Below are 25,635 nucleotides of genomic sequence, written 5' to 3' on the forward strand. Positions count from 1 at the left end.
CAATCTTCCAGTCTGTCCTGGGTTGCGAAACTACCACAGTCTGTCTCCTATTGGATTCTGCACCTCCAAAATTTTGTCAGATTCTCTTTTTAGAGGTATCTGAAGGAGTTTGTCTAAGAGCTTAGGTAAGTAGTAGCTCTCACACCACCATCTTGGCTCTACCCCCCTGTATTATTTTTTAGATGTTATTTTCTTCAATATTTTTATGCCTCCTTTACCAAACTGTTAACTGTGTTTTTCATGATTTTCTTGCATTACTCTCATTTCTTTTCCATTTTTTTCCTCCATCTTTTATTTTTACAATATTTTTTGAGATCTTCCAAGTATTCCTTTTGGACCTGAGATCAATTTACATTTTTCTTTGGTGCTTTGGATGTAGGTATTTTAACTTTCTTGTCTTTTTCTGATTTTGTTTTTTGATCTTCCTTGTCACTAGAGTAACTTTCTACAGTCAGGTTCTTTTTGTTGTTGTTGTTTATTAATTTTTCCAGGCTACTTATTGACTTTTAACTTTATATTAAAAATGAACTCTGATCCTGGCATAGATGGGGCACTCTCTGATGCTTCAGGCTTTTTATGCTCATGTTTGCAGAGCTAGTTCTGGAGGAGTCTATAAGTTTTTTTACTTCTTCTAAGCTGGTATGATCTAAAGACAGATTTGGTCACTGCTTTCATGACCTGTGCTTTGATCGGTGAGTGACCACAGATACTCTTTTCTGCCCTGGAATTGTGACCAGGTTTCCATTCTCCTGTGATTATATGCTACAGTTTGCTAGTACTTATACATGGCATGGGACTGTGACCTGGAACCATGTATAGGCAATACAACAGAGTTGCATCCAGTATCAGAAAAGAATCCCCTGTAATCTTCTTCTGATTATTTGTCTGATTCCCTTATCATCTGTGGCATAAGAGCTCCAGAAGTTGCTGCTGTCATTTCAGTCACTCCCAGGGCTTACTGCTGGTTTGTCTTGTTGGGGTCTGTAGGACTGAGCTCCACTCTCACTCAGCAAGACAGACATTTTCTGGAGATCTTTTAAGTTGTCCTGGGCCAGAAAATTGTTCCATGCCATCCTTTGGATGGTTTTGCCACTCCAGAATTTGTTTAAGGCATTATTTCAAAGTTGTTTGTAGGGGAATTTGTAAGAGTTCAAGTGAGTCCCTTCCTTACTCTGCCATCTCAGGTCTGCCCTTTACCTAACACTTTCTAAAACTGTTGTCCCTCATTTGCTATGCCATGACTACATTCCATTACATTCCCAATTATCAAAGAAGCAATCTCAGGGACCCTCTTAGATCCTAGTTCTCCCTCCTCACTTTTATTTCCCTTCCAGTAGAGCCTCTAAGTTCCTCTCTAAATCCAATATCCTCTGGTATACAAAGTGTGAAGATGCAAAAGACAAACTATTGTAAAGTATGAGAATTTTGTCTAGGACAAAGGGTAAAGAAGTTGTTTGTGATAAATTATAATTTTGTGAAAAACCTTCTGTTCTCTTTCATAGTGTGTTCTTCCTGATTTTAAGATGACTTCTCCAGCTTTACATTGGCACTGTAATTTCCATTTCTACATTCTACCTACTGCTATAGATGTTTTCTGCCTGTAAACTGACCACATATTAGACCTTGTCATCTTTCTCCCATAAAAACTCTTTTCTTGTTCATCTTAAAAACCTGAAATTATCTCCCCCATCAAAAAAATGAACCTGATTTTTACAAACTTCATTATGTATCAATGATTCTTTTTTCCATATTTATTGCTAATTCCTCTTTTATGTGGCTTCTCTTTACTGAGATAATGAAAAGGGGTGACCCTTGTAATGAAAGAAAACTCAAGCAAAATGAATCCACATAGTAGCCATGTCCAAAAATATGTTTCTGCACCTTGTCCCTTGGCTCTCTGTCAGGAGGTAGGTTACATGTTTCATCATAGGTCCTGTGGAGATATGGTTTGTCAGGGCTTTGATCAGAGTTAAGTCTTCCAAAGTTGTTTTTCTTTACAATGTCATTGTCATCAAATAAATTGCTCTCCTGCTTCTTCTCACTTCAATCTCTATCAATTCATACTATCTAGTGTTCTCTGAAATATTCTCTTTTGTCATTTCTTACAGTGCAATAGTAATCCCTTACATTCATATATGATAATTTATTCAGTTGCCTGAGACAATTTAAGGCATGCCATTAGATTCTAGTTCTTTTTGTCTTCCACCCTTTAATTCGTCCTTTAGGTACAGAAAGTTTGCTTTGCATAAGACTATTATCTCCCTAATATTATCTGCCCTTTTATTCCCCTTCCTCCCTATACTGTTTTTTTCCCTCTTGAGTTTGTTATATTTCTATGCCAAATTATTTGCGTTTGTGTGTTTACCCTCCCTTGTTCATTTAAGATAAGACTGAAATTCAACTGATACTCACTACTGATGCCCTCCATCCCTTCTACCATGTTTTTATTCATCTTTTATGGACTTCATTATGAGAAATAACAATTTCCCCCTCTTATTTCTCCTTCCTACATAAGTGCATTCCTTTTACCCTCCTTTCTTTTTTTCTTTTTTAAAGTGTATTTATTTTTAGATTCCAACATTCATTTCCACAAAATTTTGAGTTCCAATTTTTCTCCCCATCTCTCCCCTTCCCCCTCCCCATAATACCTTGCATTCTGATTACCCCTTCCCTCAATGTCCCCTCCCTTCTGTCACACCCTTACCTTCCCTTATCCTCATCTTCTCTCTTTTTCTGTGGGGCAAAATAAATCTCTATACCCCATTACCTGTGTTTTTTATTTCCCAGTTATATACAATAATAATTCACAACATTTATCTCTAATATTTTGAATTCCAACTTCCCTCCCTGTCTCCCTCCCTCCCTACCCATCACCACTGAGAAGACAAGCAATTCAATACAGGCTATATATGTGTTGTTTTGCAAAAGACTTCCATAATAATCATGTTGTATAATGCTAACTATATTGCCCTCTATCCTATCCTGCCCCCCCTTTTTCATTTTTCTCATCTGACCTTATCCCTTTCCAAAAGTATTTATTTCTAGTTACTCCCTTCTCCCATTTGCCCTCCCTTCTGTCATCGCTCTCACCCTACTTGTCCCCTTCTCCCCTACTTTCCTGTAGCGTAAGATAGATTTTCATACCAAATTTAGTGAGCCTGTTATTCCCTCCTTGTCATATGTGAAGAGAGTAAGCTTCACTTTTCCCCTCTCATTTTCTCCCTTTTCTCCTATTTTGAATAGGATTTTTCTTATCTCTTTTATGTTATAGCCTGCCCCATTCCATTTCTCCCTTTCTTCTTCCAGTATTTTTCTCTCTCACCCCTTAATTTTTATTTTATTAATTTTTTATGGATATCATCTCTTGTGATTCAACTCAACTTGTACTCTCTCTCTCTCTCTGTGTGTGTGTGTGTGTGTGTGTGCGCATAATCCCTCCACCTACCCAAATATTGAGAAAAGTCTCAAGAGTTACAAATATCTTTCCATGTAGGCAAGTAAACAGTTCAGCTTTAGAAAGTCTTTCATGATTTTTCTTTCCTGTTTACCTTTTCATGCTTCTCTTGATTCTTGTGTTTGAAAGTCAAATTTTCTATTCAGTTCTGGTCTTTTCATCATGAATGTTTGAAAGTCCTCTATATCATTGAATGACCATTTTTTCCCTTGAAGTATTATACTCAGTTTTCCTGGGTAGGTGATTCTTGGTTTAATCCCAGTTACTTCGACTTCTGGAATATCCTATTCCAAGCCCTTTGATCCCTTAATGTAGAAGCTCCCAGATCCTGTGTTATCCTGATTGTATTTCCACAATACTCGAATTATTTCTTTCTAGCTGCTTGCAATATTTTCTCCTTATCCTGGGAACTCTGAAATTTGGCTACAATATTCCTAGGTGTTTCTCTTTTCAACTCTCTTTTGGGAGGTGATTGGTGAATTCTTTCAATATTTATTTTACCCCCTGGTTCTAGAATATCAGGGCAGTTTTCCTTGATAATTTCACAGAAGATAATGTCTAGGCTCTTTTTTGATCCTGGCTTTCAGGTAGTCCCATAATTTTTAAACTGTCTCTCCTGGATCTATTCTGCAGGTCAATTGTTTTCTTATGAGATATTTCATGTTCTCTTCTACGTTTTTGAAGTTTTGGTTTTGTTAACTTCTTGGTTTATCTCATAGTCATTAACTTCCCTGAACTCATTTCTCTCTTTTAAAGAACTATTTTCTTCAGTGAGCTTTTGAACCTTCTTTTCCATTTGGTTAATTATGCTTTTTAAAACCTCCTTCTCCTCATTGGCTTTATAGACCTCTTTTTCCAATTGAGTTAGCCTCTTTTTAAAGATGTTATTTTCCTCAGCATATTTTTGGTTCTCCTTTAGCAGGCTGCTGACATAGAAGAGCTTTTCAAGCTCTTCTATGGCCTGAGTCCTTTCATATTCATTTTGGGGGTACTTGAGGCAGAGACCTTAACTTCCTCTGACAGTATGTCTTGTTGTTCCTCATCCAAAAGGATGGAAGGAGACACATTTTTACCAAGAAAGTAACCTTTTTTGATCTTATACTTTTTCCCTTTTTTTTTTTGACATTTTCTCAGTCAGTTATTTGACTTCTGAGTCCTTTGTCAATAAGAGGGTCCTAGTACTCCTCCTCTCCCCAGTACTGTGCTCAAGGCTGAGGTTCAGATCAGCTGCTCTATTCCACCAGAGGCTTTAAACTGATCTGCCTGGACAATGGACCCAGGCTGCTTCCACGGCCACTGTATTTGCCTGCTTCCTGCTGCTGCTTCAGCCTGGGGTTGGTGTTGGGTAAACTTCATTCTTTTCTCACCCAGCTGGGAAAGTCCTCCCACACTGACCTTTGGAGCTTTTTTTGTTGCTTGTGGGTTGAGGGATCTGGGACCGTCTCTGCTGGGAATTCTGCCCCAGATGTCTGTTAAGGTCCTGTTCCTCCCAGTGCAGTGCGGCCAGTACTGGGCTCTGCTCCACTCAGTATCCCGTGAGATAGACCTTTCCTGTCTGCCTTCCAGGTTACCCTTGACTGGAAACCTTTTTTACTCTGTTGTTCTGTGGCTTCTGCTACTCTAGAATTCGTTGAGAGTCATTTTTTACAGGTATTTTGTGGGCTGTGGGAGAAGCACTAGAGTATATGTGTCTTTCTACACCACCATCTTGACTCCACCCCACCACTGTCCTTTCTTAAACCCCTGAGAACAGCAACGATCCATTCATAGATGTTCTGCTTTTTTTTTCTTATTTAACTCCTACAGTACCCTTTGAAGACATTAAGTTTCCGAAGGAACACTTGTTTTTCTCTCCTCATCATTAGAATGCTATCATTACCTCATTATGTAACCTCTTCCCAACTGCTCAAATAAATGCACTTTTTTAGACTTCTTTGGATTGTAATTCAAAGTTCTTCATTCTAGTGTTTTTTTCAGTGCTTACCAAGTTTTATATTCTGTTTAAGATACTTTGTTCTCCTTCTAGGATTAAGTTCAGCTTTGCAGGGTAGGTAACTCTTTGTTAGTTGTAAGCGCATTCCTTTTGCCTTATTTAATATTGTATTCTAATGTCATCTCTGAATTTAGTTGAAGCTACCAGGTTTACGTGCTCCTGATTGTGGTTCCTTGGTATTTAAACTCCTTCTTTTTTGGAAGTTTTCAATTATTTTTTTGACCCAGGAGCTCTGGATTTTAGTTATGATATGCCTGAGACATTTCCTTTTGGGGCTCCTTTTTAGGAGCTTTTTTGTGGATTCTTTCTGTCTTTACTTCTGGTTCTAGATCTTGGAAGTCTTCCTTCATAAATTTTCAAAGCATAATTCAGGTTTTGTAAAAAAGTCATGATTTTTAGGGAGCCCAGTGATTCTTAAATTATTGATTCTTGACCTGTTTTTCAGGCCAGTTATTTATGTCAGACCCCTTATATTTCCTTCTCCTTTAAAAAACCCCAGCAACTTTTGGTTTTGTTCTAGCTGTCTCATGGAGGCATTGAATTCTGTTTAGTCTATTCCAATATTTGAGCATTACATTTCTTGGGTAAGATTTATCATTTCTAAGCTACCTAATCTCTTTCCAATTCTTTCCTAAGAGCTTACACTTTACGATTTTTTTAAATCTCTTGTTTCCGTTCTTCAATTTATTCATATAGTCTTAAGGAAAATATTTTTTTCCTTTTGAGTCTTTGCTTTCAGTTGTTATGTAATTAAATTTGTGACAGATATATTTTTATCTATGTCAATTAATGCTGGTTAGATTTCTCTGATTTACTTATCTTCCATCTTAATTCCTGGATTAGGGTTACTCCTTTTGCTAGAATTTTAAGTAGTTGTGGTCAGCCTTGTGTAATATAACCATGGTTCCCTTGGGTTCTTATGCTGAACTCTATCTGCTTCCTAGTGTTTAGCCTCTCTGGGTCTCTGAGGTTTAGAGTACTACATCTTTAGGGCCTCCTTTGACTTCTCAAGAGTGTTAGGCACTCAGAGTTCCTGGCTTGTGTTTAATCACTGTGGAGCAGTGATATCTGTAGCTACTATACACCGAAGTTCCCAAAGTTCTTACCCTAAGGCTTTCTGATCACTTTGGGCTTTCTCAGGGGAGCCCTCCTCTCTTCATTGTTCTCTGGGCCTGGCACTCACTTTCCTGGCCTTCTAGTTGACATTCTGTACATTTCCAGAGTAGATGAAGTCATTTATTACAGCTTTGCTTTGAATATCTTGACTAATATTGTATCGGGTGTGAACTTCAAGGTTTTGGTGGTATAGGTATGAGGGAGCTAGGTGATCTACCTCCCACTCAGGTGTCCATCTTGGTAGGTAGTCCTAATAACTGACACATGTTGTCTTTATGTTTCCCACAACGTATAGCTCAAAATCATATCTTTTGTGATGTGCATTTCCCATCCCTTTTCTAGAGTATCAGGAAATATTCATCAGATTAGTATGGGGAGCATGTACTAACTGTTGGAATAATATCCTGGAGGTTCATTTTTTTATAAACAGATAACAAACCCTCATAATACAAATGCAGACCCCCAAATATCCTTGAGGATTTAACAAATAAACCACATTGGTACCACAGCCTCACCATACATGTAAAACAACGACTCATAAAAATCTAAGAATGGTGATTTCTGTTCTGAATACTCACAATTTTTAAATCAAACCCATGAGAGAACAAGATGAAACTCTGTGGATCTCTGCTACTGTAGTTGTCCAGAAGGTGCTTTCTGCAAGCCCACAGAAGATAAACTTATATCCCAGCAATTTTATTCAGTTATAGAAAATAATCATTTTATTCATCTGTATGACAGTCCATGGGATATTCAGCATGAAAAATGAAATAATAGCAACTTGCTCTTGGACTACCAAATGTAAGAAGACTGGGGACAGCTATAATAGCAACAATCAGTCCATTGAATATGATGTGAAGAATGATCTTTTCATCACATTATCCACAATAATAATAACTGAGAAGTAGAATGGGATAGTGCATTGGAAGTTCTTGTGGGAGTCCTGCCTCTGACACATATTGACTGTGTGACCTTGGGCTAATTCACTTAAACTTTCTGTGTCACAGGCAACTTTCTAAGTTTCTAAGTGAAAGAGAACAGTTGTTTTTCTTCATTGATAAAGGGAGTTTCCTGACCATTGGAGCTCCCTATTTGAATGAAATTCCAAGTTTAAACTTAAGAAAAATAGCTAGCATGTCTATAGTGTTTTAAGTTTTGGCCAGGACTTTACAAACATCACCTCATTTGGTTCTCATAACAAATCTGGGAGATACCATAGGTGTTATTTTCATACTCATTTTAAGAGATGATAAAGCTGAGATTGAGAGAGGTTGACCAGGGCACAGAGAAGACTCCAGTATGACAGAAGACTTTGTAAGCATAGCCACTGAGCACCAAAGGAATTATAGCAACGCATGTGTGTATCCTTAGCTTATGTGTTTCTTTTAGTGTATCCAAATATGGCTTGAGGTTTTCTGTTCTAAAGTGGTACATTTATAAGGGTTTCTGCCTCTCTTTGTCTAGAACTCAATACAAAATAGTGCAAAGCCTAAGGTTTGGGGGTTATTCTGATCAGTTTGGCACAGCTGGGCCATTCTGTTCATTTTAAGGTTACCTTATTTTTATTCACCATATCTTTCTTTCTTCCTTCCTTCCTTCCTTCCTTCCTTCCTTCCTTCCTTCCTTCCTTCCTTCCTTCCTTCCTTCCTTCCTTCCTTCCTTCCTTCCTTCCTTCCTTCCTTCCTTCCTTCCTTTCTTCCTTTTTCTTCCTCTTTCTTTCTTTCTTTCTTTCTTTCTTTCTTTCTTTCTTTCTTTCTTTCTTTCTTTCTTTCTTCTTTCTTCCTTCCTTTCTTCCTTTCTTCCTTCCTTCCTTCCTTCCTTCCTTCCTTCCTTCCTTCCTTCCTTCCTTCCTTCCTTCCTTCCTTCCTTCCTTCCTTCCTTCCTTTCTTCCTTCCTCCTCCTCCTCCTCCTCCTCCTCCTCCTTCTCCTCCTCCTCCTCCTCCTCCTTCTCCTCCTCCTCCTCCTCCTCCTCCTCCTCCTCCTCCTCCTCCTCCTCCTCCTCCTTCTTCTTCTTCTTCTTCTTCTTCTTCTTCTTCTTCTTCTTCTTCTTCTTCTTCTTCTTCTTCTTCTTCTTTCTCTCTCTCTCTCTCCTCCCTCTCCCTCTCTCCCTCTTTCTCTTTTACCATATTCCCTCCCCAGACCTTAAGTAAACTCTTTGGTGGCATGGACTATTTTTGTATTTTTGTCTTTTTGTCTTTCTTTGTATCCCCAATGCAATAACAACAACAACAATAATAGCTAGCATTTATGGAGCATTTTAAGATTTATAAGGTATTTTATATATAATATCTTATTTGATACACACAAAACTTGTTCAGTAATTCAGTTGTATCTAATTCTTTGTGATCCCATGGACCATCCCAATGATTTCTATGGGTTTTTCTTCATAAATATACTGGAATAATTTTGTCATTTCCTTTTCCAGTGGACTAAGGCAAGCAGAGGTTAAATGACTTACCCAGGGTCACACAGCTAGTAAATGTCTGAGACTAGATATGAATTCAGATCTTCCTGACTCCAGGGTGACTAGTAAGTATCGAAGGGTGGATTTGAACTTAGGTCTTGCTGACTTCAGGCCCAGTGCTCTTCCCATGGAGCCATCTAGCTTCCTCTTCCTGGCACAAAACAAGTACTTAATAAAGATTTCTTGGTTAGTTGATTGATTGTATATCCTGTGGCATATCCCAAATGAGGACAAAAAACCCTGAGTGGCTATGCCACAAGTTGGACCTTACCCTTGCAGTATCATTTATTTTTATGTCAATAAATTCCAATAGGTTCTCTATGAGCACAATGTGTGCCTTTCTTCTTTAAATATCAAATCTAGTGGTTCCACTTTGTGTGAAGTACGTAGTTCTCTAGTCTTTTTGTTCCATTTTGGCTATTATGGGAATAGTTTGATTAGGTCTAGGCTTGCTCAATGACCTACTAGTAGAGATTCTTCAGCAGTGAGTCCCATAGAGTGAAGGAAGCCTTCCTGGGATTTTATCTTTGAAGTAAGAAATGAGATTGAAGCAGGAGAAAAACAATAGAAGCATTGGATGTGACAGAGTCTTGGGGGGGGGGGATAAAAAGGCTATTTTTACTCACATGCATATTAAATTAATCCAATGTGATAAAGTATTTGGCATTTTAATGCAAGAATCAGAGAGAACTTTTTGACATTGATTTATGAACCCTACAGACATAAGTCATAGACAACAGTTATTTTTGGGTATTTTTCTTGGTGTCAAGCTCTAGGGGAAATACAAAGATGGATTAAAAATTGTCTCTGCCATCAAGGAGTTTACAATCTAGTGAGGAAAAATAATACATGTGTATAATAAAAAAATAGATGAAAGGCAGTGTGGTATAATGTATACAAAACTGGTCTTAGAGTCAGGAACACCTATCTAAATCTAAAATGATTGTGTGACCCTTGGAAAATCATTTAACCTATCAGTATACAACTCTCTAAGATTATAAATTACAGAAAAGATGCTGATGATCATTGGTAGGAAGAATCTCCTCTCTTGGGAGGTTCAATCTATATCTGAAACTCACACTGCGCTGAGACACTTTTGCTTAGGAACTGGTGATCTGTTTTAGTGGAGAGAATTTTCTCACTGGAGGAGTCCCTCATATCAATAAAATCCCAGGTCCAATGCAAAAAGCAAAAGAGTGGAATGTGATAAATGCATTAAAAGAGGATTCAGAGTACTCTAGGCATTTAAAGCATGAGAGATCTTTTCCAGTTGTCTTGGAGTAATGGTGGTGGTGGGGAAGGTGGGAATATTAGTTGATCTGGATAATGAAGACAAGAAGAGGACACACCTAATATGAAAAAGAACAGAGAAGATATGCATAAATTGTGTTTGTATTCAGGTAGGGTTTGGGGTAGAAAGGGAGTAGTGGGAGATTAAAAAAAATGTAGTAGTGAGAGGATATTAATGACAGCCTAAGGAGTTTGGACTTCATTTAGCAGAAGCTGAGCTTTATGAGTTGGGCAATGGCTTGATCAGAATTATGCTTTCTTGATCAAAAAGATAATTCTGTCACAGTGTACAAGTTAGAGAAGTTGGAGGTAAATGAGTAATAAATATACTGTTCAATTCAACTCATTTTACAAAAAAAATAAAGAATCTAGCATGTTCCATGCATTGTATATACTGAATACTAGGAAGACAAATTCAAAAAATTAAATTGTGCCTGTTGTTAAGGAACTTTTATTGTACTGGGGAGAGAGAGAGAGGGCTAATATCATAATAGTCTAGGAAGGAAATAATGGAAGTCTGAACTAGAGTGGTGGAAATGGATATGAAGAGCAGTTATGAATGGTGGGGACAGTGATGACTCTTCCTAACTGGGTAGGAAATGGGGGAGGCAGTATGGCAGAATGGATTAAGTTATCTTCAAAGCCTGGAAGATATGAGTTCTAATACTGTTTCTAACACATTGACCATCTGAAACATAGTATCAATGTGACTCTAATATTATGAATTACAGAAAAGAGGCTGACTTATTTTTAGAAGAAATTTCTTCTCCTGGAAGGCCTAGTTTTTATCCCAAATTTTTCGAAAGGGAAACTGGGATGAATAGCTCTGTGTCTTCCTGATATCAATAAATAAACTGAGACAAAGTCACCACCAACTTGCTATTGACTGGTTAAAGTTTCTTTCTTCCTATTACATTTAAAACTTCAAAGTGTCCAAAGCTCTCTACAACTGAACAAAGTGAAGAGAATGTAAAAGTTGCTTTGATGTGATGAAATGTGTGTAACAAATGTATACCGACTCCCACAAAGTCTTAATGTACTGAGATGCTTAATGTTCATAAAATCAAAAGTTTTTTTCTTTGCTCCACCCATTTGGAAACAGATGCTTTAAAAAAAAGGTTAAAGCTTAACAAAGACTGCTTTGTAGATTTAAGATTGGGAGGGTCAGTCTGTATAGATTCTGAGGCTTTGCTTGTGTAATCAATTGAATAGGAGTTTCATGTTTTAGTAATCTGTGGGTCCTTTACTATCAAATATGTGAAATGGACTTTAGACTTAATATCCCAACAAAGGACCATTCATTTATGTCTTTCCAACCTGCATGACTGATGCTTCCACACCCCTGATACATGGGTAGCCTTTCTCTTATATTCTCAATATTTTGTGTATACCAGTGCATCACTTGAACTATTGGTGTTTCAGCACTTCATTTTTATGACATGCTTATTTATGGCATACTTATTTCCCTTTCTGACTATCCATGACAATTTTGATATATTTTATGCTATTTCTCTTTTGCAAATCATCATTCGACAACATGTTACACCCTTCATGTGCCTTTCAATATCCTTTTGGTTCATTTGTAAATATGACTCCTCAGAGCTCATAGTATTCCACGATTTGCAGGCTTAGGACTAGAATAACACTGGAAGAATATCTATTTTAAAAATAAAATGTGCTTTTGCATCATGGGAAAGCTTTAAATTATTCAAATCACTGAACAATTATGCTTTTTCCTTTAATTTATCTCTAGTCCCCACTCATATTCATCAGCATTGACTGACCAAGATCTACATACTCCAAAACAATTGGTTGCTAACATAATGTAACATAATGGCATGACATAATCTGGAAAACAGGCATTCTTCATCCACTTTGTTTTTCTTATATAGATAATCTGTCTAATCTCTTTTACAGGACAATGGAATTGACTAAAGAGGGCCAATAGTGTTCTCAAGTTATTTGTTCTCACTCTTATTGACAGTGGAAATAAGTCTGTATGATTTCCACTTCCTCAGTACTAGATATGTTTTGTGAGAAAGTAGAAGTGCACTTAAAACAATTAAGGCACAAAGAATGGCCAGCCCTGATTAAAAGCAAAGGTAGAAAATCTATGATCAAGGTAAAACAGTTTTAAATAAAATGTTAGACATTATAAAGACTTAAAGATTCCATCAAAGTTCAATGGATAATGGATGATTTTAATACAAAAAATAAGTCAACCGAAAATACGTTAACATCTATTGGCTGATTATTCTTTCATTTTTGTAAAAAACTTTGTGAATAAATGGTCTATACACACATAAAAGATGTCCTTGATGAAAACATCAGGAGGAGTGAAGTTAGGAATGACAGAGTTGTTTAAACTTTGTCCTTAACATTCTTTGTGATTTCTCCTCAAAGTCAGTGATGGTCTGCTCAACTTGATCAGCAGAATGACAGTTATTACATGTAACAACTACTTAATAATTCATTCTGATTTAATAAAAAATTAAGAATTTGTACTCTTTAAAGCCACTTTAATCCAATCTTCTCTAATTCTTAATTTTAATAACTTGGACATAACTTTGCAGGGATGGAAAAAGATTACTTTTATTCTATCTAAAAACAAATGCTAACCAGTTCTCATCTACTTTTATAAGTAGGTCTTGTGCTTGGCAACATTTTCTTAGATTAATTTGTTACTGTAAGATTCTGTAAAATAATGAGATTGCATTTCCTAAAATAAGATGTGGTAATTTAGCCTTTTTAAAATGCTTGTTGTCTAGTCCTCTCACCCATAAATCTGAATTAGTGCGATTTTACTATATAGATATCAGGCCAATTTACTCAGTCTCTGCTTTTCATTTTCAGTTTGAAGAGAACTTTGGAAAGGTCGAGCCAAATTTAATTGAATTTATTCTGAAGCATTCAACTCCCAAATTACTGTAGGAATTTCTATATCCTTGTATTATTTTCAAACATCCAAGGGAAGATAGATGGGAGTTGCTTCTGTGGATGAGCTGTGTGGACTGTTTGCCCAAAAGGAAGATGACTAGATTTTTGAAAGACAAATTTTAAAGTTAAATAATCCATACTTCAGAACTATATCATCTCTGACTCTATTGTTTTATTCATTTCCATGAATATTGGAGTCATTTTTCTGTGCCTTTTCTTGTATGGACTGTATAGGTTCAGGCTAGGCCATTTGGTATCTGCATGATCAAATATTTTATGACATTTAAGCTTAAACAACAAGCTTTTCCAAAGAACTGCAGTTCGATGTTTTCATAAGACAACTAATAATTCTCCTGCCTCAATAGCTGTGAAGAGCAAACGATACCTCATGAAAAATCTGGAGATTTTTGAGCATAAGAGCACATGGCTAAAAGCATGCTTTTGTTCCCATAAATAGACCCATTTTTTCTTCAGCTATCATGAAGGAAAGTTGGTAAAATAAAGCTTCTTTGTCTCGTGACTACATCTGTTACATATTTTCTCTCTCCTGTCCTAGTTTTTCCACTTCTGACCTAATAAGCATTTGGACAGCTACCGAGGAGGCAGGTTCTAGGGGATTGTGACACACAGATGCAGAGGCTGAGGATGAAGTAGCTGATACCTGAATTCCACTTTCTACAAATGCTTTGAGTTTTAAATTAAGAAAAGGTGTTGGATTTTTCTCTTCTTTTTTTTTTCTTTTTCACCTTAAGTGTTTTTCACACTTATGGGTTCCATAGGATATCAGAATATGCAATTATTCTATCACCTCCCCTGCTCCTTCCCATTTCAATAATGGCTGTAGAAACTAGTGCTAGTCATAGAATCAGGAGAACAGGGTTCAAATCTGTGGCCTCTGACACTAAATTGCAATGTGACTCTGGGACAGTCACTTAATCCTTGGGAAAGTCATTTCATTAGGCCTCCATTTTCTCATCTCTAAAATGACAGGTTTGGATTATATGATAGATAGCAAGTTCTCTAAGTTTATAATTCATTTATTTTGTGATCTCTGTGTCCCTCAGACACCAACCTCAAGCATTTATGTCCAAAATTATAGATATATAACCTTTATAAAAAGTCAGTAAATAAATGTTTCGTCATGCTTAGTGCATCAATGGAGGGAATATCCCCCATAGAATTCTCCTTACACTGATGAAATCACAGATCAGTCTCCAAAACATAGAAATTCTTCCCTAGATGTAAAGTCTAGGCTCCCCTGAGGATAAAGGAGGACTGGGGAAAAATAATACTGTACGTCATCTTTCCCTGTAATTTATGAGAGACATTATCTGAAAAGAGAGGCAGTGAAAATTTGCATTGCATCAGATGTCTATATACGCATGCACAAGCATTGGATAAGGAGCAAAATGAGAAGGATTGCTTAAAACAGGGAAGTTCATTGAAATGTGACTCAAGACTAAAAGACAGCAATAGAAGGTCATACATGATTTCACAAGGAACACATAAGACAATAGATGTGGAACCCAGTACATGAAGAATAGATATTCCTATGAAGAAATGTAGGAACCAGAGGGTGTAACTGTAGATCATAGATTAGGAATTGAAAACTGAAAGACCATTAAGTTCAATGCCTTCATTTTACAAATGAGTAAACAGAGGACTATGGAGGTAAAGTGACTTTCCTAAGATAACACATATCCTGAGTATCTAAGGTGGGAATTGAACACAGGTCTTCTTAACTCTTAGTTCAATATTATAGCCAATTCACCACACTAATTTTTTTGAATTTTTTAAAATTTATTTATTTAATTTTTAACTTTCATTTTCACAAAATTTTGGGTTCCAAATTTTCTCCCCATTTCTCCCCTCTCCCCACCCCAAAACACCAAGCATTCTAATTGCCCCTATCACCGATCTGCCCTCTCTTCTAAAATCCCTCCCTTCCCTTGTCCCCATCTTCTCTTTTGTCCTGTAGGGCAAGATAACTTTCTATACCCCATTACCTGTATTTCTTATTTCCTAGTAGTAAGAACAATACTCAACAGTTGTTCCTAAAACTTTGACTTCCAACTTCTCTTCATCCCTCCCTCCCCACCCATTCCCTTTGGAAGGCAAGCAATTCAATATAGGCCATATCTGTGTAGTTTTGCAAATGACTTCCATAATAGTCGTGTTGTGTAAGACTAATTATATTTCCCTCCATCCTATCCTGCCCCCCATTGCTTCTGTTCTGTCTTTGGATCCTGTCCCTCCCCAAGAGTGGTGACTTCAAATTGCTCCCTCCTCCCACTGCCTTCCCTTCCATCATCCCCCTCACCCTGCTTATCCCCTTCTCCCCCACTTTCCTGTATTGTAAGATAAGTTTTCATACCAAAATGAGTGTGCATTTTATTCCTTCTTTGAGTTGAATGTGATGAGAGTAAGCTTCATGTTTTTCTCTCACCTTCCCTCTTTTTCCCTCCACTAAAAAGTCTTTTGCTTGCCTCTTTTATGAGAGATAATTTGCCCCATTCCATTTCTCCCTTTCTCTTCCCAATATATTTCTCTCTCACCTCTTAATTTCATTTTTTTAAGATATGATCCTATCCTATTCAATTCACTCTGTGCTCTGTGTGTGTGTGTGTGTATGTGTGTGTGTGTAATCCCACCAACTACCCAGATACAGAAAAGTTTCAAGAGTCACAAATATTGTCTTTCCATGTAGGAATGCAAACAGTTCAACTTTAGTAAGCCCCTTATGACTTCTCTTTGCTGTTTACCTTTTCATGTTTCTCTTCATTCTTGTGTTTGAAGGTCAAATTTTCTTTTCAGCTCTGGTCTTTTCATCAAGAATGCTTGAAAATCTTCTATTTCATTGAAAGACCACTTTTCCCCCTGAAGTATTATACTCAGTTTTGCTGAGTAGGTGATTCTTGGTTTTAGTCCTAGTTCCTTTGACTTCTGGAATATCCTATTCCATGCCCTTCTATCCCTTAAGGTAGAAGCTGCTAGATCTTGTGTTATCCTGATTGTATTTCCACAATACTAACATTGTTTCTTTCTGGCTGCTTGCAATATTTTCTTCTTGACCAGGGAACTCTGGAATTTGGCTACAGTGTTGTTAGGAGTTTCTCTTTTTGGATCTCTTTCCACTGGTGATTGGTGGATTCTTACAATATTTATTTTGTCCTCTGGTTCTAGAATATCAGGGCAGTCTTCCTTGATAATTTCATGAAAGGTGATGTCTAGGCTCTTTTATTTATCATGGCTTTCAGGTAGTCCCATAATTTTAAAATTGTCTCTCCTGGATCTATTTTCCAGGTGAGTTGTTTTTCCAATGAGATATTTCACATTATCTTCCAATTTTTCATTCTTTTGGTTTTGTTTTGTGATTTCTTGGTTTCTCATAAAGTCATCAGCCTCCGTCTGCTCCATTCTAATTTTGAAAGAACTATTTTCTTCAGTGAGCTTTTGAACCTCCTTTTCCATTTGCTAATTTTGCTTTTTAAAGCATTCTTCTCCTCATTGACTTTTTGAACCTCTTTTGTTAATTGAGTTAGTCTATTTTTCAAGGTGTTATTTTCTTCAGCATTTTTTGGGTCTCCTTTAGCAAGGTGTTGACCTGTTTTTCATGCTTTTCTTGCATGTCTCTCATTTGTCTTCCCAGTTTTTCCTCCACCTCTCTAACTTGATTTTCAAAATCCTTTTTGAGCTCTTCCATGGCCTGAGCCCATTGAATATTTATTTTGGATGTTTGGGATACAGAAGCCTTGACTTCTATGTCTTTCCCTGATGATAAGCATTGTTCTTCCTCATGAGAAAGGATGGGAGGGGATATCTGTTCACCAAGAAAGTAGCCTTCTATGGTCTTATTTGTTTTCCCTTTTTTGGGCATTTTCCCAACCAGTTACTTGACTTTTGGGTCCTTTTTCAAGAGTAGGGTATACTCTGGGAATCTGTGAGATCTCAGTTCCTCCAAGGTGGCACAATCAAGCGTGTACTGGTCTGGACTCAGAGAAAGATTCTTATGTCCAGAATTTTAGCAGTTACCTCTCCACAGCCACCTGGCTTCCAGTTCCCAAGTCAGCACTGGGGGCTGATTTTCAGATAAGCTGGATGGGCAGGGCCACCATTCAGTTTGAGACAAAGACCAGCTCAGCCAGGGCCTCCACCCAGGGCTGAGGTAAGACTCAGCTCTTCGATGCCCCCAGGGGTTTTTACACTCCAACAATGGATCTTCCATATGGGCTGCTGTGCAGGCTCTGTGGCTGCTGCCTGCTGCCAGAGCTAAGGGAAGGCCCTTCTCCCTTCCTGGCCAGCTGATAAAACCCTGTCACTGACCTTTGGCACCTGTGGGCCAAGGGATCTGAGGTACCGCTACTGTGACTGGAAATTCCACCCCCAAGGTGTCCTCTTCCCAGAGTCTGTTGCTGGGCCAAGACTGGGATGGGCTCCATGCTTGGCTCTGCATCTGGTGCAACCAACATTTCCATGGGCCTTTCAGGTCACCCTGGGCTGAAAATCTCTTCCGCTCTGTTGTTCTCTACTTTTACTGCTCCAAAATTTGTTGAGAGTCTCTCTCTACAGGTATTTTATGGGCTGTGGGGAGGGCTCTGCATAAGTGAGTCTTTCTAGTCTGCCATCTTGACTCCACCCCTTCCACCATACTATTTTTATAAAACTGGTGAGAAAGAATTTGAGTGAAGATCACTAAGAGGGAGATATTGTGGTACCTATTGCTGGAATTTTTTGCTCAAAAGCTAAATGACTAGTTTCTAGGGATGGTATAGAAAGGGGATTCTTCTTGGGTATGGGTTAGAATAGATAAGCTTTTATTTTCTTCCAGTGCAGAATTAGTATGGTAGAAAGGACAGTACTGGGTTTGGAGTCAGGAATCCTTGGATGTGAATTCAACTTCAGACACCTGCTAGTTGTTCAGGAGAAGTCATATAGCCTATCTGAGCCTCAGTTTCCTCATCTGTAATATGGAGATAATGGCACCTAAGCTCATTGAGTAGTTTGGAGGCTTAAATAGGATAATATACATAAAATGTTTTGTTGTTGTTCTGAATTGTGTATGATTCTTTGTGACCCTGCTTAAGGTTTTCTTGGCAAAGATACTGGAGCGGTTTGCAATTTCCTTCTCCAGCTCATTTTCCAGATGAGGAAACTGAGGGAAACAGAGTTAAATGGTTTGCCCAGGATCACTCAGCTAGTGTCTTGATACCAGATTTGAACTCAGGAAGATGAGTTTTCCTCACTCCAGGCCTGACACTCTCTCCATTGCACCATCTAAATTTTAAAATGCTATGTAAATGACAATTAATCTTTCAGACTAAGTCATACACATAGCTAATATGGAAATATGTTTTGCATGACTTCATATATATAATTGATATCATCTTGATTGCCTTCTCAATGGCCAGGGGAGGGAATGAAGGGAAGGAAGGAATTTGTGATTCAATTTTTTTTTTAAATTACAAAAGAACAAATAAACAAGAAAACTAAGTTGCAGAGATGGTGTCAGATGGCATTGAAAGAAGTTTCCTTTTCCCAGGAGTTCTCTAAACCAATGAAATCCCAGATCCAGTCCCTCTCTGCATTCCATGTTATTCCATGCTTTAGACTGACAAATGGATTAGACTATGCTAGCTAGACCCACTCCCTCCTAGGAGCAGACATTATGATATGACAGACCTTTGTTTACTTTCTTAGCTTTTTCCCTCTCACATCTTGTCTACTTATGTCCTTCTCTTTGATTTTTCCTGACTGAATTAAATACAGGAGGCTGCAAAAGGATTATGGAAGAAGAGGACATTGGGAGTAGGAGTAAAATTCCAACTTACTAATTTTCCATTTTAGCAGCTTTTTGGAAGGCAAGCTTCATGCTATTCTAATTAATGGCCTGCCCAATTCAATGCCATCAGTGTCATGGCCCAGTGTCCCAACAGCAAATCACATTTGATGGCATTTATCAATGCACTTTCTCAGCCATGGAATCAGCAATCCCTATTTCTTCTGTAATGTAGAAAGAGACACATTATGGCATAGAAAGTCAATGTAGAAGCCAGAAAAACCTGTCTGTCTGTCTGTCTCTCTCCACATACGAATGCATATATATATATATATATACACACACACACACACACACACATATATGTATATATGTATGTCTCATTTATGTGTTTGTATATGTGTATATCTTTGTATATATCTATATTCTAATGTGTCACATTTGCTGGCATTTCATTCTTTATTAAAAAGTATGCATTGTGTGTGTATATATATATATGTATGTATGTATGCATATATATTATCAAGTGAAGGCATTCTATGTATTCTAAGACCCTGCTATATAAAGAGTACTGAGTTGTGCCCAGGGAGTCTCTATAACTCTACAATATGAAAATATTCTAAAATCTACCTTTAGAAGAACCAATGGCATCATTATAGCAGGAGAATCGATTATTAATGTAGCATAAAAGATTTTATTCTTTTCTTGAGGCTACAGCTAGCTGGGTTTATTCTGTTTGATGTCTCCAGGTCCTCATGATGAAAGTTAAGAACCTCAGGACCCTGAAGTTGGGAAATTCCACAAATGTCTATACCTCTGGCATTAAAATATGATGGTTTTACTTTTCTGAAATAGCAGACAATATGACCCATATGGAGACCTAAAATGTTTCAGTCATCTTCTGCATGAAGCCTTTCCTGATTCTTCCAGCTGTTTATTTCTTCCCTCCCCAAATTACTTGTTTTTAAATACTTTTTGTATTGTGAATGTACATGCAGACACATATGCATAGATATCTACACACATGTGCCTATGCACATAGACACATGCATGTGTATATGTTCATTCACTTTATATTTATGCTGTACATGTATATTATATATACACACCCACACATCCACACCCACACCCACAATTTATATATTTTATTTATCCATTCAAAAATAGCAATATAATTTGGCAGGGATTTTTGAGAGGATACCTCAGTCATATCTTCCATTTCACAGTACAATTTAAATCCATAGATTAAATTAAATTACAAAGGGAGGAAATGACTTCCTTGCAAGGAAAATGAAATTTGTTGCCTGTGAAGGAAAACCCTTTTCAGATTAGTATCTTCACAAAGACTTCTTATTGGAGGAAGGTGTCTTTTAGTCTTTATAAACATATTACAATATTATATAAACTTTTTTCAGTAGCTAAAGTCAATTATTGGGGTGCCTTGTCAATTATTGCGGTGTTTTGTCAATAGAACATAACAGGATATAGGCTATAGATAAACCTCAAATATGTGGTTTTCAGTGAGTCAAGGTGTGAAAGTTTGTTCCACATTGGCCTGTGGAACAAACATATCAAACAAAAACCCTAGAGGAGGAGGGAAAAAAAATCACATTATTTAAAGCTGGAAAGGATCTTAAAGATTAGTCCAATTTCCCTCATTTTCTAGATGAATTGTAGTGAGACCTAGAGAAGTGCCCAAAGTCATCCAGTAAATTAGTGTCAGAGTAGTAAATAGAAGTACAGCTAGGTGGCACCATAGTGGATAGAGCACTAGGTTAGTAGTCTTCTTCCTGAGTTCAAATCTGGCTTGGACACTTACTAGTTGTGTGATACTAGACAAGTCAATTAACACTGTTTCCCTCAGTTTCATCATCTGTAAAATGAGCTGGAGAAAGAAATGGTAAACCACTCCAGTATTTTTACCAAGAAAACTTCAAATGGGGTCATGAAGGGTCAGACACTACTGAAATGATTGAACAACAACAACTTCCTGACTTATAGTAGGTATACAGTGCTTTTATTTTCATTTTTTTCATTTCAACTGTGTTCCTTCCTCAATACTGTGTAGAGATATTAATATTCTTAATTTCGGGGGCTATCATATTGTTTAGTAATCCTCAATTGGATGATTTTTAGCATTTTTCAAAAAAAAAAAAGAAATCTGAAGGCACATATGATCCAGTGGGGAGTTTAATATGAGGAGTCTTAAGTAATACAGTTAAAAGGTAATTCTGTAGATCAGAAGAAGGAAAACCATTTTTTCCATGAATACAGTACTTGACAATAATTTGCACTACTCAGCAGAGACAGTACTAAGCAGGAAAATATTAGAAAAAAACTCAAAAACTGAAACCAGACCACATTACTTTCAAGTTGTATGGTAACCACCAGTAAGGCTGGTCTAAAATTGTATAGCACTTGTAAAGAAGACAGAAAATGGCAATGAAGTCATAGAATGTCAACATAAATATTTCCATGGAGTCTCCTGGTTTAGTAAATGGAAATTGTTGTTCAGTTGTTTCCATTGTGTCCAGCTCTTGGTGACCCCATTTGGGGTTTTCTTGTCAAAGATACTGGAGAAATTCACCATTTCCTTCTCCAGTTCATTTTACAGTTGAGGAAACTGAAGCAAATGGGGTTAAGTGACTTGCCCAGGGTCATACATCTAGCAAACGTCTGAGGCCGGATTTAAACTCAGGTCTTCCTAACTCCAGCCCTGGTGATCTATTCACTCTGCTGCCTAACTACCTAGTAAAGGGAAATTCATATAATAAAGAGATGGAATGTATATGTTGTCTGATGCATGAAATAAGTGACTCTGAGTTCTGCTCAGCTTTGTCCTAGAGCTAGCTGTTGACCAGTGGTATGTGACAAGCCATATTCTTGCCATTATCAAAAGTGATATTCTCCCATTTAATTGATATGTCTAAATTACAAAAGGCAGGCAGGATAAAGTTTCAGATCTCTGATAAGGTTGGATGTCATAAATTCTGGACAAAGAGATTGATACTTTGGTTTCTTTTGGGGCTGGAGATTTAGTGATGAGCTATGCATGGATTTTGGTGTCTGCTGTTCTCTCTTTGAAGTTCTGCTGAGGGTATTTTACTTCTTTGGGGTAGCTTTTTTTAAAAAAAATATTTTTTTATTTTAGTTTTCAGCATTCATTTCCACAAAATTTTGAATACCAAATTTTCTCCCCTTCTCTCCCCTTCTCCCACCCCAAAACACTGTGCATTTTGAATACCCCTTCCCTCAATCTTCCCTCCCTTCTATCGCCCCTCCCTTCCCTTATCCTCGTCTTCTCTCTTTTCTCTCATCTTCTCTATCTTGCAAGATAGATTTCTATACCCCATTACCTGTATTTCTTATTTCTCAGTTGCATGCAAGTACAATTCTCAACATTTGCTCCAAAAACTTTGAGTTCCAACTTCTCTCCCTTCCTCCTTCCCCATCCATCCCCACTGAGAAGGCAAGCAATTCAATATAGGCTATGTATGTGTAGCTTTGCAAAAAATTTCCATAATAGTCATGTTGTATAAGATTAAATATATTTCCCTTCATCCTATCCTGCCCCCCATTAATTCTATTCTCTCTTTTGACCTTGTCCTTCCCCAAAAGTGTTTACTTCTAATTTCTGCCTTCTCCCATTTGCCTTCCCTTATATCATCCCCCTACCTCCCTTATCCCCTTCCCCGCTCTTTTCCTGTAGTGTAAGATAGATTTTCTTACCAAATTGAGTGTGTGTTTTATTCCCTCCTTAAGCCAAATCGATGAGAATAAGATTCACTTTTCCCCCTCTCACTTTCCCCCTCTCCCTCTCCACTGGAAAAGCATTTTCTTGCCTCTTTTATGAGAGATAATTTACCCCATTACATTTCTCCCTTACTCCTCCCAATATATTCCTTTCATACCCCTTAATATGATCTTTTTTTTTTTAGATATCTCTTCTTATTCAATTTGCCCTGTGCCCTCTGTCCATATTTTTGTATATAATCCCTCCAACTACCCAAATACAGAGAAAAGTTTCAAGAGTTACAAATATTATCTTTCCATGTAGGAGTATAAACAGTTCAACTTTAATAAATTCCTTATAATTTCTATTTTTTGTTTACCTTTATAGGCTTCTCTTGATTCTTGTGTTTGAAAATCAAATTTTCTATTGAACTCTGGTATTTACATTGAGAATTCTTGAAAGTCCTCTATTTCATTCAATGACCATTTTTTCCCCTGAAGTATTATACTCAGTTTTGCTGGGTAGGTGATTCTTGGTTTTAATCCTAGTTCCTTTGACTTCTGGAATATCATATTCCAAGCCCTTTGATCCCTTAATGTAGAAGCTGCTAGATCTTGTGTTATCCTGATAGTGTTTCCACAATCTTCAAATTGTTTCTTTCTGGCTGCTTGCAATATTTTCTCCTTGATCTGAAACTCTGAAATTTGGCTATAATATTCCTAGGAGTTTTTGTTTTTGGATCTCTTTCAGGAGGTGATTGCTGGATTCTTTCAATATTTATTTTACCCTCCGGTTCCATAATATCAGGGCACTTTTCCTTGATAATTTCATGAAAGATGATGTCTAGGATCTTTTTTTGATCATGGTTTTTAGGTAGCCCCATAATTTTTAAATTGTTTCTCCTGGATCTATTTTCCAGGTGAGTTGTTTTTCCAATGAGATATTTCACATTATTTTCTATTTCTCATTCTTTTGGTTTTGTTTTGTAATTTCTTAGTTTCTCATAAAGTCACTAGCTTCCATCTGTTCCATTCTAATTTTTAAAGAACTATTTTCTTCAGTGGGCTTTTAGACCGCCTTTTCCATTTGGCAAATTCTGCTTTTTAAAGCATTCTTCTGCTCATTGGCTTTTTGGACCTCTTTTGCCATTTGAGTTAGTCTATTTTTAAAAGTGTTATTTTCTCCAGAATTTTTGGGATCTCCTTTAGTAAGCTGTTGACTTGCTTTTCATGATTTTCTTGCATTGCTCTCATTTCTTTTCCCAATTTTTCCTCAACCTCTCTTACTTGATTTTCAAAATCCTTTTTGAGCTCTTTCATGGCCTGAGACCATTGCCTATTCATTTTGGAGATATTAGGTGAAGGAGCCTTGACTTTTATGTCTTCCTCTGATGGTATGCATTGTTCTTCCTCATGCAAAAAGATGAAAGAAAATACCTGTTCACCAAGAAAGTAACCTTCTATAGTCTTATTTTTTCCCTTTCTTTGGGCATTTCCCCAACCAGTTACTTGACTTTTGAGTTCTTTGTCAAGTGGAGGGTATACTCTAGGTACCTTTAAGTTCTCAGTTCCTCCAAGATGGCACAACCAAGGGAGAGGAGTTTACTCCTCTCCTGGTCTGCACTCTGATCTGGGAGCAACTATAAGTTTTTTCTGCCCAGGATCTGTGAGTAGGATTCCCTCTCCAGAACCTTCACGAGCTCTACCAGCCAGTGTTCCTCCTCACCCCAGGGCCACCACTCAGGGCTGAGATTCAGATCAGCAGCTCAATTCCCCCAAGGTCTGAGTGCTCCAACAATGGATGCTGCTGGGACTGGAGTCAGACTGCATTTCTCACAGTGACAAAGAGCTTTCTCACTGACCTCTGAAGCTGTCTTTGGTGTTTGTGGGTTGAGGAATCTGGGAACCGCAGCTGCTGCTGGTGGCACCCTGAAGCCTGCCCTGGTCCTGTCTGTGCTGCTTGCCCAAAGTTAAGCTGCATTCTGGGGGCTGCGCTCCACTCTGTGCCTGGTGTGTTATACCTTTCCTGTTGGCCTTCCAGGCTGTCTTGGGCTTGATTCCTCTTTCACTCTGTCCTTTTGTGGCTTCTGTTTCTCTAGAATTTTTTTAGAGTCATTTTTTATAGATATTTTATAGGATGTTGGGGGAGAGCTTCTACAGGTACATCCTTCTACTCTGCCATCTTGGCTCTGCACCACAGGGTAGCTTTTTGGAAAAGCAGACAGCAATAGACCTGTGGCTATGGTCATCCCTCCAATACAAAATAAAAGGACTCCTGATAGTTACCAGAGGTCTAATGCTCCATTAAAGTAAATGACCTAGGAAATCATCATTACAAAATCTCCCTCTGCAGACACTGATTTTGGGGAGCACAGGAAAGCCCATTCTCAAAAGTTGACTATAAGATCAAAAAGACTGTGCCAGAGATTAGTCCAACATTCCAGAGAATGGAGCTTCACCTAATGGGATCTCAGGATCTGAATATCATCTCCATGCTCCCAAAAGAAAGCTGTTCAGTTCCCATAAAACTGATGCAAGTAGGATCAGTCTTGATAGGGCTGATATCCTTCCTCAGGCTTTTTCTGTGTATGATTGGCCCCATAGATTTTGGAGCAAGAACTCATTATTCTTGGCTTTGATATCCTCCTTCTCTTCCCTGCATCCATCCTTTGGACTTCCTTTTTTTTTAAAAAAAATTAATTTATTTATTTGTCTTCAGTTTTCAATGATCATTTCCTTTTGTCTTAAATTTTCTTCCCCTCCCTCCCCAAGACAGCTTGCAATCTCATATGGGTTGTACACATACATTGTAATTAAACACCTTTTCACATTAGTCATGCTGCATAGAAGAATTAAAATGAATGGGAGAAACC

At 37.6% G+C, this 25,635-nt stretch overlaps 1 pseudogene; it reads right to left on the reverse strand.

The window, feature by feature from the left end:
* Positions 1-25,386, reverse strand: part of LOC140532276 (uncharacterized) — a 194,197-nt pseudogene extending 168,811 nt beyond the window's left edge.
* Positions 25,387-25,635: the final 249 nt, after the last annotated feature.

The sequence above is a fragment of the Notamacropus eugenii genome, chromosome 3 (assembly GCF_028372415.1).
Source record: "Notamacropus eugenii isolate mMacEug1 chromosome 3, mMacEug1.pri_v2, whole genome shotgun sequence".
NCBI lineage: Eukaryota > Metazoa > Chordata > Mammalia > Diprotodontia > Macropodidae > Notamacropus > Notamacropus eugenii.